This window comes from Calliopsis andreniformis, chromosome 7 (assembly GCF_051401765.1).
Source record: "Calliopsis andreniformis isolate RMS-2024a chromosome 7, iyCalAndr_principal, whole genome shotgun sequence".
NCBI classification, from domain to species: Eukaryota; Metazoa; Arthropoda; class Insecta; order Hymenoptera; family Andrenidae; genus Calliopsis; species Calliopsis andreniformis.
This window is the reverse complement of record NC_135068.1, coordinates 9607223-9625976: the sequence shown is the minus strand read 5'-3', so window position 1 is coordinate 9625976 and position 18754 is coordinate 9607223.

Genomic DNA, 18754 nt, shown 5'->3' with positions numbered 1-18754 from the left:
TGACGAATTGCATGTAATACATTTGGAGTTTGCGTGAAATTTGTCTGACTTAGAACTCGTTTTACTATCGATGTGCAGTAGCCTGATTAGGCATACTGAAACCAGTAGAATAAGTCCTATGTCAGACAGAGAGATAAGTAGAATGAAGCTTAAGTCAGACACAAAAGAGTGAGTGGAATAGATCCTACGTCAGACACAAAAGAGTCAGTGGAATAGATCCTACGTCAGACACAAAAGAGTCAGTGGAATAGATCCTACGTCAGACACAGAGGTATCAGTAGAATAAGTTCCATGGCAGGCACAGCGAAATTTCGTCTCATTTTAGCATATAAAAATGTTAATAATTATACTCTACTATATTATTAATTAACATCCAACATATTGTATTCTTCCTTAATAATTATATTGTATAATTATCTTCCTAATAATTATAATTACAAAGGCAAGTACTTTAAACTGATTCTACATAAATTTAACAGAAACTCCTTCCCGAGGACATTAATTTCAATTCTAATTACTCTCTTTCTCTCTCTCCTTGGCTGACATAATTTGCATTGCGGCTGCTCGATACAAAGTAGAATGAAGCAGACTAATCCTTTGGGTGGGCTGACCGATCACGCAGGGAACAGCTAGCTGGATAAGCCGCGGGACGCTAATATGTGATCAACGAAGTAGAATAAGTCGCTGACTCGACGGGAAAGTGGAATAGTCCCGTACATGGTCAGACATATTACGGTAAAGTAAACCGTGTTGGAAGCTACTGCAGACAGCGAGGCGAACTGGAACTGTGCGTTCGAAGTTACACTGTTCCCCAGGCGCGATAAAGTACGTAGACTTATCGTGGAATACCTGAAGAGGTAGAATATTGCGAGAGTATGGTGCACGTAATGTCTCTATTTTACATATCGTGGTGTTACAGGGAAGCGTATCACGTAGCCGCCGCGCGTGGAGGAAGTAGAATTACGTCCATGAATGGAGGGACACTGGGCGATCAAGTAGAACCAGTGCAGTGTGTGGTCAGACACATGGTCTGGCGCGCATGAGTGGATAATGAAGTGGAATAGAGGCGGTACGTGGTCGGGCGAAGCCTATAAAGTAAATACTCGGCGAACGTTACGGAATAGGGATGAGCCGCACTGCGATGGAATATATTTTGACAGGTTCTGCAGGCATTAAGCTCTTCAGAGATACTGACACGTCTCTGTGCCTGGTATGGGCTTCACACTTAGCCGCAAACAATAGAACTCTGGTGAAAATGGAAAGGGAAAGTGGAAGTAATTTGAAAGAGAGATAGCACGATGTAGTAATTGTTGCTAAAGTAGCTGTAATTATGCGTGATTATAGTGAGTGTCACTTTCAGTTGTTTAAAAAGGAAAAGGAAGGCAACGGAGTAGTTAGTGATGTCTTCTGAATTAGTTGTTTTAATTTTAGAAAGACTAAGTTAAATATTTTGGAGTCACAGGTTTTAGGAAAAATAAATACGATTTCAAAGTGTCTTCTATTTTGGTGAAAAGGTTTTATCTGGGACTGCAGTCAATTTTGAAACTTTTACTAGCATCTTTGCTTTTCGAAATAGAAATTAAAAGAGGAAATAATATTCTATCGAATAAATGGAAATGAAAAGGAATTATTAAATTCATCCTTAAAAGACTTATTCAACAATCTTCAACACCTATCTAACAAGTATTCTATGCCCCAGAAATCTCAGGAAACGAGGTACGCTTGTCTTCAGACATTAAATAAGTAATAGAATCGCGAATATGGCTAGACAGATAAGAAGCAATACAATTTTTATTGTGGCCAGACATGAAATATGTAGTAGAGTCGCAAAAATAGCCAGACTGTCAGCAAGTAGTATCACTTCGAATACAGTCAGACATCAAATAAGTAGTATTGTCGCGAACATAGTCAGACTGTTACCAAGTAGTATAACTTTGAATATAGTTAGACACGAAATAAGTAGCATAATGAAAATATAGTCAGATTCATACCAAGTAGTATGACTTCGAATACAGTCAGACATCAAACAAGTAGTATACTCGCGAACATAGTCAGCCAGTTATCAAGTAGTGTAACTTCCAATGCAGTCAGACACCGAATAAGTAGTATTATCGCGAACACAGTCAGACTGTTACCAAGTAGTATAACTTTGAATATAGTTAGACACGAAATAAGTAGCATAATGAAAATATAGTCAGACTCATACCAAGTAGTATGACTTCGAATACAGTCAGACATCAAACAAGTAGTATACTCGCGAACATAGTCAGCTAGTTATCAAGTAGTGTAACTTCGAATGCAGTCAGACACCGAATAAGTAGTATAAGCGCGAATATAACCAGACAGTCAAGAAGTAGTACAACTTCGATTGTAGTCAGACCTAAAATAAGAAGCAATATTCTGTCGAGCAAATGGAGAAGAAGACGAATTATTACATTCATCACTGAAAGGATTAATGCAACAACCTCCAACACATTTCGTTATAAGTATTTCGGGCAGTACAAGACCCAGAGGTCAAGATACGCTTCTTTTCGGTTCCGCCGAACAAAATTCAGTAAGAGCGAACAGCTATCGATTCCAGGGGAGTGACACCGCCCCAGTTGGCGGGCCAAACCGGGCGTGGTGTAGGCCGCTTATAACAACCCTCTTTTCCGCGACACTACTGATTCCGTACGGTTAACCACAATTCCCTTGAGCGAAAGAAGCACGAGCTACTTTCCCCACCCACGACAATCCCCGCGCCGCCCACGCCCAAGACGCTGGAGTTTTATGCATAAGACGCCTTCCCAAGCACATTTTCCGAATTGACTGCTCCCAGCTGCCGAGGAGTTTGGAAACGGAGCTACTTAATTCAGCGAACTGAGATCTCCGAGCAGACAAGGGGATCCCAAACACTGCGCGCCGCGAAATTACAGAAGCTCGTGGAGGGGGAGCACGTAGTTAGCGTGTTGCAGTGTCAGGCAGGGTGCCCATGAGACTCCAACTGATACCTGATCGACGTTACAGAGAAAGATCAACTTATAGAGACGACGCCCTTGGAGACGAGTCTCGCGAGGGATGAGTTGATCGAAGGGTGAGGTAGAGGAATAAGGTAAATGCCCTAATACCTAGACACTTATCCCTGGGTTGTCACACTGAACTTGGTTCGATTTTGAAACAGCTGTTGTAAAAAAAATAAGAGAGACCATCGATGAAAAAATCTTGAAATATAGTTTGAATATTGTAGAGTGTGTTTAAGGGATGAAAAATTAATACATAAAGTACAATGTTCAAGAAAGAATTCTCAATATTGTAAGTCCTGAGAAAGAACAGTTCTGTGGAGAAAACTGTAATTTTATCATATTTTAATCGGCGAAGATAAAAATTTAGGTTGATGCTACTGAAATGGGGTGTAGCTTAAGAAAAAATATAAAGTATTGTTTTTCATTAGATATATTAGAATTTAAGCTTAAAATTGAATAGAACTGGCGACAGTGTCCAGTGACATGGCTGACTACTGAGACATTTATCTTAGCGATCATTGAAATTTCGCGATGACAGAGCTGTGGCTTTGGACGAGAATCCACAGAAACTCATGTTTCTGAGACATTATCGAAATTTGGGAACGAGTCCCAAACGCCAATAGAAATTGCGTTCAATTGTCGACTCAGGGTAGTTTCCTCTCTCTGTCGCTTAAAAAGCCGCAATCACCGTCGATTCAACCCTCGACGCGTCCCAGATAAGTAAATTTCGAGCAACTTAACCGGACGAGTAAATGGCTGTCGCGAATCAAAGTCAGGGATAACATTAGTGGAACGAGGGTTTCTGTTTGATTATCTGCTCCCGCACTGAACAATGGCCGTCGGGATGAGGACGTCGATCCTGACTGCTCTGCAAAGTGCCACGCGATGATCGATACCTTGATGAGATTCCAGCGGGGTTCATCGCCAGCGAGCGATTTTGCAATTTAAATGAAAATTTGAGAAACCTGGTGACTTGTACTCGGTATTTTTTTTAGACCGAGCAGAATTTTCTTTCCATCAAGGATCCTCCGACTTCGAATGGGAAATAAATTTGAAACAACAGAGTCGTACTTTCGGTCAGATTGGAGCGAGTTTTTTTTTTGTTAAGGATGTAGCTTCGCCCTTGCTAACACGCGTGGGAAATACGCGACAGGGGCTTCTTTGGGGATTATTTAAAACACGAAACACGTATCGCCATTTCTCGCCGCTGTCCGTTTCATAAAGGATTAAACTGCTTCGTCTATACTTGACTCCTTCCCCATTCTACTTACGGTCGAAATTAAAAGGGAAGGAATTGTTTCACGACCAACGTGGCGGGAATTGAAAGCGCGTGAAAGTGTTACAGGTATTAAAGGCGATAATTAAAAGAACGAAGGGGATGGCGGCGAATTCAAATCTCACTTCACTATATTGTTGGAGAAATAATTGGACGCGCTTTGTGTTAAAGTAGCTCTCTCCGACTGGAGAATGTACTATAGGGGTGCGACACGTAGACCGTGACAAGTAAATATTTTCCTTTAATCAAAACGGGATTGTAATTCTTCCAAAGGGCTGACTGTGAACGTGGTAAGGAATTGAGTGCAAGGTAACACAAAGGTTTATTAGGAACATTATTCATATTAAAATACTGTAAAGTACTGTGCTTGTTACATAGTTTTTGGAAGCACTTCATACGCGTTCCTTTGCCTTTAACATTGTACGATTATAATTACACTATGTCGTAAGTAATAGAATGTGGAATGTGTTATGATATTCACCCAGTAGTATACCCTTGAATATAATTAGTAAGTAGTATAGCATTAAATGCAATCTGAGATCAAATGAGTAGTGTAATCATAAATATGGTGAATCGTGGAACAAGTAGTATAACCTTAAACATGTTCAGACATAGAATAAGTAGTATAGCTTGGAAGATAACCAGTCAAGCCACTAGTAGAACAACTAAGGATGTAATGAGGCTTAAAATAAGTAGTATAACTTCAAATATGGTCAGGCATAAATTAAGTAATATAGCCTAGAATATAATCAGACAGACGGAAAGTAGTACAGCTAAGGATGTGGTCAGACTTGAAACAAGTAGTACAACTTTAAAAATGGTCAGCCAGAGAATAAGTAGTGTAGCCTCGAATACGACCTAACATTCGCAAGTAGTATAATTTCGTATATGGTAAGACTATCATGTAAGTAGTCCAACTTCGAACGCGGTCAGACAAAGACTAAATTAATATAACTTCAAATACGATCAAGCATCCATTCTTCAAAGCTGTGGTTATAAATTCAGTGGCTTTGTAATGAGCTCAAGAACAGCTCCGGTGAAAGAATAATCTTTTCCCAGTCGTAAGAGGAGGCGTCAAAGAAGGAAAACTCCAAGTTGCAGGGCGTAACAAGTTCGAGAGCAAACGAAAGACACGGGGGAGGGTCTAAGGCAATAAACAATTTACTCGTTCCCTCGGTGTTCCTGTGCTGCTCCTCGCAAACAATACGGTCACACGCGCCGTGACCATCACTGCGGCCGCTTAAGGGTTTAATAATCTGTCTCGAGCGAGGACAAAAGGGCTCCATGGGTTATCGTCCAGCTCCGTCTGATTATTCACTCGCACCGAGCCATGGAAACTGGAATCCTCTTTTAACCAGTCCAGGCCCGTACCGTGAAATGCTCACCGCCGACCATTCTATCGATTCGCCCCGTCATTGCCGCAATACCTTCGCCCAACAAATTGCTTCCTTTCGATTAACTTAATTTCGTGGAGGGACGCGTATTGCCTCCGCGAGCAGCCCGCCGATTGCCTTCGACGACGTAAGTGATACCTTCGGGCTCCGAACTGGAACCACGAGACCTATTTTCGGTGGAGTTTCTACCTCTGACCCCCCACAGCCGTTGCACATTGTGTCTTCTGGTGTATTGTCCGATCGCTACACCAGCTTCTACTAGCTGGTCGTTGGTGGCCAATGAAAGGGGTGTGGGCGTGCTTCTCAGGTTTGTTTGTGGTTTGGAACCTTCGGGGAGAGCTTGGACTTCGTTTCTACTGTCGAGGATACACTGGTCTTATTCTACGGTCATTTCAGGAAGACACTTTCTTCCGGGTGCTGCATTGACTTTTGTTAGACTGTAGTTTGTGAGTAAATAAGTAGTATAAGTTCGAATGTGGTCAGATATGAACTAAGTAGCGTTATCGTGAATATAGTCAGACAGTTAGGAAGTAGTGCAGCTTTTAATGCAGTCAGATATAAAATAAATAGTGTTGTCGCGAATATAGTCAGACACTTCAAAAGTAGTACAAGTTTTAGTGCAGTCAGACATCAAATAAGTAGTATAGCAGCGAGAATAGCCAAACAGATGACAAGTAGTACAATTTCGAATGCAGTCAGACATCGAAGGAGCAGTACAGTCACGATTATGGCCAGACAATGAACAAGTAGTATAACTTCGAATGTGGTCAGCCATAAACTGTTCCTCTCTTCCTAACGTCCAGAAAAACAACTCGATCACGAACTGCTGTCGTTCTCGATCCTTTATAGTCCATAATCTCCCACTAAAATCCAGCTCCCAATTGCAGCGAGCTCACGACAGTAATAATCTCGGTCTCGATTTCTAGAGGCACCAATGAAAAATCCTAACACGTAAAAGAGCATCGATACCGGGGAACTTTCCTTGTTAACAAACTCCAGACACTCCAGCGCCTGATCTCCCAGACCACGAAAGTATCACGCAACCGTTTTGCGTTCCAATCACCGGAAATACTTTAATCGCCGTCGAGGTGATCGCTGGGGAAGGTCGCGAGAGGAAGTTTTAACGATCCCCCTGTCCCCTTCTAGCTCTCACAATGGCAGCACGAGCCATCGCCCCCGCGGAGCGTTTATTTCGCCCGTCGAAGTTGCGGCGCCTCGTCGGAGCAACGTTTCGGGATTACCTCGAATTCCGTGGATGCCGCGAGATCAAAGGGCAGCAAGGAGGTCGGGGGTGCTGCGCCGCGACATCAGACACGGGACAGCAAGCTTGCAACGCGCGGTTTACATCCTCGACTGGAACCGCAGGCGGCGGCAAGTGTTGCGAAGAGATTCGAGCGAAACGAGAGATCCTAGCATCGGAAGCCCTTGCTATTTTCCCGACAATTACACAGCGGCTGGCTTATCGCTTATTGTTGCCGCACAAGGAACAGAAACTGAATCGCTCTGGGTCGGAGCATGGTTGCTGCAACTTCGTTTCGCTGCGAACAGGATCGATTAAGGTGGAGATAGGGGTGGTGCTACAGGAAACGCTTTGGACTTGGTGTAGTTCAATTCTTCGTTGAGAAAGGAAAATTTCTCTGCGAAGAAAGTTCGAAAGAATGTTTGTTAGACTAAGGATCGCTTAAGCTTAGTGTGTATATGAAGTAGACTTCAGTGTCTCAAAAAGTGGTCGGCCCATAATTGCTCTCTATGGACGATTCTGAGCTGCAGTGAGACTTCCAGCATGGAATATTCTCTCGTAATCGTCTCGCGAGCTGCTGCTCTTGGTTGCACTCTGAACACCAAAGTGCAGCAGCGAGTTTTAGGGATGGGAGGAGGAATCTGTCAATGAGGATGCGTCGAGAAATTCTGACTGTATCTTCTCGATCCTTCTTTTCGGATAACGAGATAAAGGGAATGGTTTAATGACAGTCAGTGCGTTTAGTTCACCATTGCGTAACAGGTGTTGGTAACGAGAACGCACTTACACTTGCATCGATTACTGCTCGCGATATTCTATAATACCCTGGATAGTCCAAGAAGTGATGCTCGTATGTGAAACATGTGTAGCCAGAGACTTTAGTTGGGAAATGAGGTAAAATGAGACTGCGTATAATTTCTGTAATACAGTTCCATCTCGAAAAGTGATCAAGTATTAGGACTTTTCATTTTGGCCCCTCGAAGTCGAGACTGAGATTACCATTATTCTGATGAGCTTTTTGGAATTGGAAGCAGGACTTTACTATGAGAACGTGGGGTATAACGTACAGAGGGTGATAGTAGTTCACAATCATTTTATGTCTGACCACATCGAAAGTTGCACTACTTGTTAACAGCCTGGCCATATACGCGACTGTACTACTTATTTTATGTCCGATCACACGAGTCTCACGATCCTGTACTTTCTCAAACTGTCCCTAAAACATACAAAGAATGCTGAAACCTCCATAAAATCTGAACAAAAACATTTCTAGTAACAACTTTAAGAACATCCTCCAGATTAAAACTGATCCCTCCCCCTCCTCCCGCCGCGAGAATTTCGGTCACGACTATAAAGCAACAACTTTATGGACCACACGCCAATCGCGCGTATCACCTTCTACCAGGGTGAATCTCGTCTTCTCCGAAACGTATATTCAAGCGTCCAAGGGCCATAAAAACGCAACCCCTATAAAACCAGGTCTGTCAAAGTATAAATCTCAAACTGGTCCATAGTCCCATACATGGCGTATCGCGAACAAGATTCGCGAGTGTGTTCGATAAAATCCTCGGAGGGTAGCTGCCAGTGTCCCTTACAAAGGGTGGACGACCGTGACCCTTCGAAGGAGAGGCTCGAAAGAAACAGAGGGGTTGCAGGTGGATATCTCGACGAGGGGCGATCGTGGAATGGGGGAAATTCAAATTCGCGCTGGAATCCAATATTTCTACGGGTTCTTGCTAGAAAGTCTGGAGGAATGCCGCTTGGCACGATATTACGGCGCATTGCTGTTGGCCACGGGGGTGGAAACGTCGTCGAGGAGTGGGTGGCGCAGACAGGCCGAGGAACCGATCCTCTCTTGTTGCGCTTCGGTACAAGTCGACGGGAGAAGCCTGGAAATCCAGATAGGCAGGGTCCTTTAAGCGAACGACAAAAGGATCTCGAGCAAAAGTATGTTGGGAAAGCACTCGAGGTCGGGCTGGAAGGGGCGAAAGCGGCCGTCAAAACAGTTTTACAGCGGCTCCGCTTTCGAGTGGTCCCCTTTATGGCTTAGATTCCTGCCTACTGTGCGTGGATGAATCGAAATCGACGCTTTCCGCCGACCAGAGACCGATACTAGGACTTTGTCCCTGATTGTGTCGTGCGGAGAGAGCCAGACGCACTTTCAATCGTTGCACTTTGTTACGTGTCGCTCCTATTTGGAGAAAGGGGTCGATTGGAAGACGCTCGAGGATCTCTGCAATTATTTTTTCTTGTGCATGTTCAGGTCCTGCTGAGGTGCAAACCTGGATTGGCAAGCATTGGCTAATAATAGGGAAATTGGAAATTAATAGACCCTTGTATATAGTAATTTTGTCTCAAAACGTGATCGTATTTGAGAACCACTGCGACCATCTTTCGAATCAGATTATTTATGTATATTTGAAGTTTTTAAATCTAATCTGTGTCGTTTTGGATATTTCATACGACATTCCTGTGATACAATTTTGTCTCAAAACGTGATCGTATTTGAGAACCACTGCGACCATCTTTCGAATCAGATTATTTATGTATATTTGAAGTTTTTAAATCTAATCTGTGTCGTTTTGGATATTTCATACGACATTCCTGTGATACAATTTTGTCTCAAAACGTAATCGTATTTGAGAACCACTGCGACCATCTTTCGAATCAGATTATTTATGTATATTTGAAGCTTCTGAATCTCCGCTGTGTCGTTTGGGTTTTCTCATAGGATATCTCAATGATACAATTTAGTCCCGAAACACGATGGCGCTTCAGAATCAGCCACGATTACTTTTCAACTTAATTTACCTTTCATATGAAGCTTCCAAACATAGCAGATTCTTCCTATATTTTGCATTCTTTAGTCCATCGGAAATACGTTGAAGTGTCAAAATCTGCAGCCAATTAAAAGCTTCCATTTAAACGAGCGCTGTAGAAATTTGAAATTTCGTTTAAATAAAGCAACAAAATATAACCCGAAAATAATATTATCTGATCATTCCCGCGCGCAGAATTAATGATCTCGACTTTCTCGTCCCGTCACAAAGGACATCGAGCTTAATTTATCCGGCAGGCCAGTTGTATCGTTAAACGCGCAATCGTTTGCCGAGCGTTAACAAACGCTAAGCAAGCGAGGGGCTCGTTTATCGCGAAACTTTTAATTACGTTCACGGCACGCCACCGGTTCTCCGATTTTCGATGAAACTTTATAAACTCTGGCCGTCCGACTGTCAGGGATAACCGTTTGGACGACTTCGCGAAGATAAAAACCGCGGCGCGCTAAGCGGGCGCAACTTCGCTTCGGATAACGTTGTTGAAGTTTACGTGGCGCGCGGTGCTCGTCAGCAATCGTTTCTCTTCTTCGAATACCGCCGCGTCTCTTCGCTCCACTTCTCCTCGAATCGAATTTGTCGAGGCGCTTCGGCTGACAGCCTCGCCCCCCGCCACCCCCAACCCCCTGCCCTAATTTCTCAGGAATTTTCGAAACTGGCGAGTGCTTGCAAAGCTCGATGCAGGAGTTGATATTGTAGGCAACTTCTGACACCTTTGGTGCAAATATTAAAATAATAATTAAGTATGCTGGTTAGATTTATGGTATGTCAGAGAGAGTTGACTAAATATCAATGGTGGTTTTATATTAAAAAAAAGGATGAGTAAAAAGGTGGCCTTCATTTTCGAGAGCTTGAGAATTTTAATTGAATATTTTTTCTTTTCTGTAAATCTACTGCTTTCTCTCTTGCACCCCTTGTCTGTTCTCGAACACCCTCTATAGTCAAGGGCGTGTTCCAGGGGGATAAAATGTGTTGCCAAGTTTCATTGCTGCAGCAGAAATTGTTTGCAAACGTTCTATCCACAGGAAGCTGGCAAGCGTACGCAAACTTAATATCATCGTAAACTGTACTCGCAGGCTGCTTCTTTTACCAATTTTCCGACCGCCGTCGGTCCACTGAGCTCGTGCCATCGTTCAATTTCCAACAGCTCGAAGAATTGTTTACGACCTTCATAATTAGTCGGCTGCTTATAAAGCAGCAGAGTAAAAAGAAAATGGCGGAACGAGGAAGATGTGGCCTGGGAAGGATGAAGTCTCGTTAAGGGAAGCGGGGACGTTTTTCAAAGTCAGCCCGCCGAAATAAGGTGATTTTTGCCCGCGTAAAGAGCTCGGGATTGCCTCATGAATGCCACGAGCTTATTCGGGCAAGAAAACGGAAGAAGCATATTAATCTCGACGGGGGACTTGTTATCGGAGTGCATGCGATTGCAGCGTTTTTTCGCGACGGTTATAAACTCTACAAGAAAGTCCGTCTGATTTATTAAATACGTTACGCTGGAACGAGGAAAACCTCGAAGACGCTGCTGCATTCTCGCGGGAGGGAAATATGCTTAAATCAAGCGTTTCCGGCTCGCAAAAAAGCCAGCGGGGATTATTAATGACGATGCCGCGGAAGTCTTAATACGAGCTGTGACGAAGCGGCTGAGGATCGGGGAGAAAATTGAAGCTTACACTGGGCTATCCCATAAGTAATGTTTCGCTGGATTTTCATTAGAAGATCATGTAGAAAAACATGGGATAGTTACTCATGGCGTTGGGAGTAGAATAAGACAGGGGAGAATTCAGTCAGACGCCATGGCAGTAGTATAAGTCTTTGTAGGTCAGACAGAGCGTGGCTAGTAGAAGAATAAGCTCATAAGTGAGACAGGTTAGATTGACATCCTGCAGTAGGAGAAATCTTTGTGGGAATCAGGTTAGACGTTGCGTTGCTAGTAGAATAAGTCACTGTATGAGTTAAGTCAGACGTGTAAGCAGTAGAATAAGTCTACGTCAGACGCAACGTTACATGTAGTATGAGACTGTTCGACGCGTGTGGAAACTCCTAGGTTATCCAGGTCAGACGTTGCGGTATTACTATAAGCCACACCATACGTAATGTTAGCAGTAGAATAAGTCCTCTTGCGTACTATGTCAGACACAGTGTCACACATAGTATAAGACTCTATGAAGCAGGTATACTATCCCTAGTAGAGCAAGCCTCAAGGTGAGCCAGGTCAGACAGAACTCCTGCAGTAGAATAAGTCTGCCTCTGAATCAAGTCAGTCGTTGCGTTGCTAGTAGAATAAGTCACTGTATGGGCGATGTCAGACGTAATGATAGCAGTAGAACGATTCTCTTCTGTGTACTATATCAGACACAAGTAGTATAGGTCGTTGTGTCACGCATGTCAGACACAGCGTCACTAGTAGTACAAGCTCCTAGAGTAGTAACGAGCCAGGTCAGACAGAACTGCAGTAGAATAAGTCTCGATATCAGACCCACCTCAGGCCCACCACTTCCAACAACGAATACCATCGAAAGGAAGCACCAAACACAATTTCGTTACTCATTACTGTTGCTCTGCCTGGTCCCATAGAATCGCCCACTAAAATTTTCAACCCCCTCACCAAACACCCCATCCTTCTACAATACACAAGCATTCTATAATTTAATATTCTCCACGTATTATAATTTCTAATACACTTACCGACTCCTCGAAAGGTGCAGAGTAGTCCCGCAACTCCCATAATGCTTTCCATCGCTAAGCAAAGTCGAATCGAAGGTCCATAGTAAGACAAAGGGATCCTTTCGGCGCGCACGAGCGTGCTAAGTGTTATTCAGCGAGCCCTCCGCATCCTATACGTTCTTTTATCCAAGCAGCGTTTAATTAAAATGAAATTGTTTTCGTGTTGCGATTTCATCCGGCGCATAGACCATCCGCCTACATAATGAGGCAACTTCCGCGAGGAATCGGTTTTAATTAACTTAAATTTATTATCCGGTCGAGATAAAAGGAAGGGAGAAACGGGTGGGGAGAATGCAACAGAGAGAGACAAAGAGCTCGGGAACGATGCGCGAAGCGGAGGAAGAAAGAGGGAGATCGGACGCAGAGGGGCAGAGAGAAGACTTCTGCTCCGCTTGGAGGAAAAACCGCCTTAATTGTTCTTTATATACTCCCGTCGCCGTGGCTTTCTGGCCACCGCAGCCTGAAAAACTTCGTCCTAATTCTTCCGTCGGGACGCGTTGTTCTGCGTCCGTCGCAATTTCTCTCGCCGTGAGACGGGACTAAATTTCGATGTTCCTTAGACTTGACGAGGAGCAAATAAAAATAGATTTCCTGGGAGGGGATGAATCCTTCCTCAGGTCACAGAATCAAGGACGTTTTAAATAAATAACTGATTTAGAAATTGTTTAACTAACAAGGAGATGGCAGGGGTATGGAAATCACGTTTGAAATAAGGTTAGGTGCAAGTCATGGTACAGGTCAAGTGTTGGGAAACTCTCATTGGCTTTGTCATAATGGGCCTCCGTTTTCGAGGTATTTTTATGCAAAGTTGTGAATTCTTCTAGTAATTCAGAGGTTACCAACAAGTGGTCGCAGATATTGGGATAAAGCTCGGTTACAATGCCGCGTGTTGCTGGTCAACAAATGCATTTTTAAATTTACATTTGCATATGAGACAAAAGAAAGCTTGTGGAACTATACAAAAATTAATTTCTAATGGAAAAAAATCTCAAAATATCTCGAAAATGAAGGTTCATTATGACAAAACCCACCAGAGTGTTTCAGTGCTAAGCTCGTACTACAGCTTGCACCTTGTGTCATTTCAAAAGCGATTTCCATACCCATGCCTCCCCTTTGTAAATCACTTTTTTTAGGAAAAATAAAATTTTCCATATGTGTTTGTCAAAATTGAATCCTTCGAATAGTTTTTTCTATCCCTTCAATATTTTTTACTACCCCCGAAGGACTACCAGAACTCAATCACATTAGATCATCACCTACCTTCAGAGGGCGAATGAGGTGACGATGGAAGCAGCCACCCTGAGACTTCCGATGGCGTCGTCGAAGATCTTCCCACGGGATCGAAGGATGGCCAGCGCTCTCAGGTCCCACGCGAAAGTTTGATCGTTAGCGGAGAAAAATGTTTGCACGGATAATACGTGGTCCTGTTGGCCTGCAGCCTGAGCTAACGCAATTATCTTTTTCATGAGGTGCGCGTGTCGGCTGATTTATCTAATTTAAAGTTCCGCCAGAGAACAAGGGGCAGAGTTCTCCCTGGGACAATTAGGTCGGCGATTTTGTCGTGGTCAAACTTCGATCGGAACATCGTGAAAAACTCCGCCACGCGATAAGTATCTTTACGTGGAATCCTCGCCGCTTGAAACTTGCCCTCTTCCTCTTCCCTGTAGGGGAACGATAGAAGCTGTGTGGGCGTCTGGATGAGGCACTATTGGGGAGCTAACTTTTGATTATAAGGCGTGATCGAGGTGATGAGTGATCCTTTATAGATAATGCCTGACATTATCTATAAATGTGAATGAGGAGAAAGGTATGGTTTATAAAGATTTTAACGAAGAAAATAATAAATAAATCTGAATTTAAGCTCATATTAAGCTTCATGGTGATTATACCACTGATTTCATTCCACAGATTCTTGTCGGAATTTTTTTATGTATAACCTAAATACCAAAGGGTGTATAACCTATAAATAATAATAATGAAGAAATAACAGATGGAGGAAATATCCTGAATAGTCGAAATACTAATGGAATACCTGTGTGTAGTCAGACAGTGCAAGGAATGAAGCAATCAAGTAAAATAGGATTATGTCTAGACAGACAGTACAGTGTTCATGAAGACGACCATGCAGAATAAGACCACGACTAATTAGACCCTGTGTGAGTGATGCAAGTGATCAAGTAGAACAAGACAGTATCTGAAGGACACCGTTGAGTTCAGACTAGTAATCAAGTAGAACATGACCACGACTAATCAGACAGTCTACAGCTACAGCAAGCGATCAAGTAGAATGAGATGGTTAATAATCAGATTCTACAGAGTTCAAGTAGAACAAGACCACGAGTAATCAAGAGCAGTGTACCTAACGCAAATTAGTAGAATAAACCAGTATATAATCAGAATACCTTAGAGTTCAAGCGGGTGCTCGTATGGAATAATATTGAATTTAAGTAGATATTTCAGCGTGGAGTAAATCGACTAAGTAGAATAAGCTTACAACTAGCCAGACAGTGTACAATTTGCGCCTCCAAATAAGGAGAATAACAGGGTGCCTAATGAGACACTGCAAGGCTGACTCATACAGCTAACTGTAAGTAGAACGAGACCATTATTACCCAGACAAAATGTAGTCTACCCTAAGGCGCCACGCTAAGTAGAATAAGAATCACAGTCAGACAAATTAAGCAAAGTATTCCATCCTCAAATTGACAACTGACAGCAATTTTTCTTCCTTCCGTCCCCCATATACACCATCCCCTCAAAACCCAATCCCTCATCCCTTCAACCCTCTCTTACCCCAACTTCCGTGTCCCCTTGACCGCGTCCCACCCTCGATCGTTTTCTCTTTCTCGCTCAGCAAGAGGTCCTTCCAATTCTCGAAAGCAAAACAAACCCGCGAGCAAGAGTCTACCATCTTCCGCTGACTCGTCCCTCTCAATACCTACCCTTTTTCGACGCACCCTTATCCGCTCCCAGCGTTCCAGGCGCTCGTTCCAACCCTGGTGCTCGCTGTTTGCTGTGAAAATAACGCTCGAACCATGGAAACGCGAGGTCGCGTGGAACAGAGGCGAGGCGGGGGTGGGGGACACGGAAGGCGAATGGAGGGATGAAAGGGGGGACATTAGCGGGGCGACGAATGTTTCCGTCGCTTCGGCCGCATCCATTTTTCGGGCGGATATTAACGGTGAAAGCCGCCGATGATGGACCCTTATTAAATAAAACGAAGGGCGCGGGGTGGAAAGTGGCGTGTCATAACGCTCGATGATTCCACGAGGGCTTTTTGTTCGGGTACAGGCGGCTGGCGATCCCTGTGAAATGGTCCCGGGAGGGGGTTGCAGATGCCCCATCCCCCTCGTACCCCGACGACACGGTGGCAGGGTTACATCTGCGACGGCACGAAATTTTGTCAATACGTTTATTATTTTTTAAACAATAATTTTAACCGCTCGTTTATTTCAATCGTTTTACATACGTGGATAGTTGTGTAGAGTGTAGACGTTAGCTTACAAATAGGTTAGTTTAGTTTCCTTCCTTCCTTATCCATACATAACGTGAGTGTACGTGTGTTGTTCGTGTCGTGTGTGTACATGTGCGTGTACGCTCGTCCTCCGTGTCCATGTGTACGCACGTATGTATATATGTATATGCAGGTGTACGTATACATGTACATATATATGCCTGTGCGCGCGTGTACGTATGTACGTATGCGTCGTCTTGTGTGTGTCCTCTCATCGGAGTAATGGCTGCCTTCTTTAATTAGGTAATTAATATATTACACATAGCGTCTCTGCCTCCGTTTCTCTCCTCTGCAAGCTTTCACCCTCTCTTCCCTTATCTCCCCCCCCCCCCCCCCCCCCCACCCTGACATCGCTAAACGTTCGCTTCGTTCCCATTCAATCCCTCTCCTCATCCCTCACCCAGTACTACAGTCGTCGGTAGCGAAATCGCTGGAGGAATTATAGACGGATTTAAGTGCCATTTGCCCTTCCCTCGAGGCGACCGGAACGAGATCGAGCGCGCTCGTGAATCGACGATCGAGCGATGTTCGAGAAAATGACGTTCGTTTATGTACAGACCCGGCCGACACGTCTTCGCGAGCCTCGGTCACGCGGAGGGGGCCCAGGAAACCACTGGACTAACACATGGCGACAAATAACGCGGTCCGATTGTAGAATGGGTACGTTGCAGGGGGACGTGGAACATGAGGAGCACGGGACTCCCCGTTATAAGCTCGTTATTAAATTCGTCACATCTCGATCCAGGAAACGATCTGTCCTATAACAGGAGGAAGCATGATCTTAGGAATACGATCCTCGCCATGACCTCGTCGCCAATGGACCACGAGTTCATAGCGGGAAAATTCTGAAACACTGGAGCTAGGAACCTAGGATCCCCAGAAGAAGAAAGTTCATGAGGATCCTAATATTCGACACTACTAAATTAAAGGGAGGGAGTGCAGTAAATTCTCGTTACATGTTCGCCAGATGATTCGTTAACTGTTCATCACTGTCCTTAACTTGAGTGAAAAGGGGTTCCCTTTGAAATATGATTCCATGAGAAACATAAAATCGGTTCGAGTTCAAGAGAGGTGGGAATTGTATTTGTCCCTGACCGATGAACATATAACGAGACTCTACTGTATCTAGTAAATCAAGAAACAGAGAGACTATTCAGTGATAAAAAAGTGGGAAGGTAGTATCCAGCGATTGAAAATAGGCGAAATGGATGATTTAAAAGTTCGAGGAAGAGTGAGCAGGTGTTAAGTGACAGAATGAAGTGAGGGAGGATCTCGTCGCCAAGGGAATCGTCCAGCCGTAAATCGAGTCTCCCCATCCGTCCACTAGGCACTACTGTCGCTGAGAGTGATGTACAAAGGAATTCGTAAAAGTTACTGTACAGTCTATCGTATGCTTCGGTGGGCTCTGGAGGCTCGCGAGGCTCGCCCGCGGGGGGTGGTTATGATTGCCCTTTGCGCGCTCGTTGACGGAGACACTGCTCGATCGGCGGCCTCCCCGCCGCCACCGTCTCGCCCCCACCCTCAGACGAGAAGGGGGGACGACGGTGACGGGGGGGATGACTGTCGCGGAACGGAAGTCGAAAAAGAAACGCACGACATGGTTAACACGGACACGATGGGCAGGTGGCACTCGTTTTCTGAGACACAGCAAACACAGACGCGCGAGAAACAGACAACAGACAGACTGACAGGCGGACAGACAGACAGACAGACAGATAGACAAACAGATAGACAGAGAGATCGGCATTTTAACAACGTACAGAGTCTCGGTGATTCGTTGTTTATTTAAAACAAACTCCTTCGTTATCCGATGGCGCTCGTCCTCCACTATTCTCTCTCTCTCTCTTTCTCCCTCTCTCTCTCTCTCTATTCCCCTCTCGCGTACATTCGCAGACGACACCCCGATACGGGCGTCGCTCGGAGTGGTCGTAGTGGTGATCCATAGTAGTAGTAGCGGTGGTAAATAATAGTAACAGTCGCGATAACAATAATGGCAAGTACAGTGGTAATGATAAATATTAAGTACGACGAAGGATCCTCGTAAACGTACAATAGTAATCGCAACGAACGCCGTGGCACGCTCGAGGTCAACCCTCGGCGTCCCACACCCCCTACTACCCCTCCACGCTTCTCTCTATCTCTCCGTATGTACATATGTATATTAAGCGCCGCCGCGCCTCTTCGGCCCAACACTGGCCACGGGACGCAGCGATGAACGACGACAGTAGCAACGCCTTTGGCACTGTCGCCCCTGCTCGCGGCGACGAGCCTCGCCGATGTCTCGTTAAGTTTTAATACGCGCCGCAGTTATTTCCCCGATATTCTTCGAAGCAGGCGGTTCAATTTAAAGCAGAGGGAACCGAAGTGGGAACGCGCCAGTCGTGTTTCAGATACAGCGGAGCTTCTCTCGACTGAGGGAATCTTTAGGGAGGAATATTCTGGTTTTTGAATTCGGTATAGACTCGCTGAGGAATTTATGAGAACTGATGGTCCTTGGAATCTTGTTAGGAAAGGCAAGATTAGTGTGAGGGCGCGACTCGTTTGAGTGACTCCTGTGACGAGACTATAACGAGAGAGTATTGTATAATAGTTTCGCGTTATAGACTCGTCGAGTTGATTGTTCATTCGTTTTTGTTTTCTCTTTGACGAGTTATCGAAGTTTCTGCGGATACATGTTTCTCATGTCGAGTTGCAAGCTTATAGGGATTGAGTATCTACTGTAATTAATTAATTTAACAATGCAATTAGATTTACAAGGATGAATAGGTTC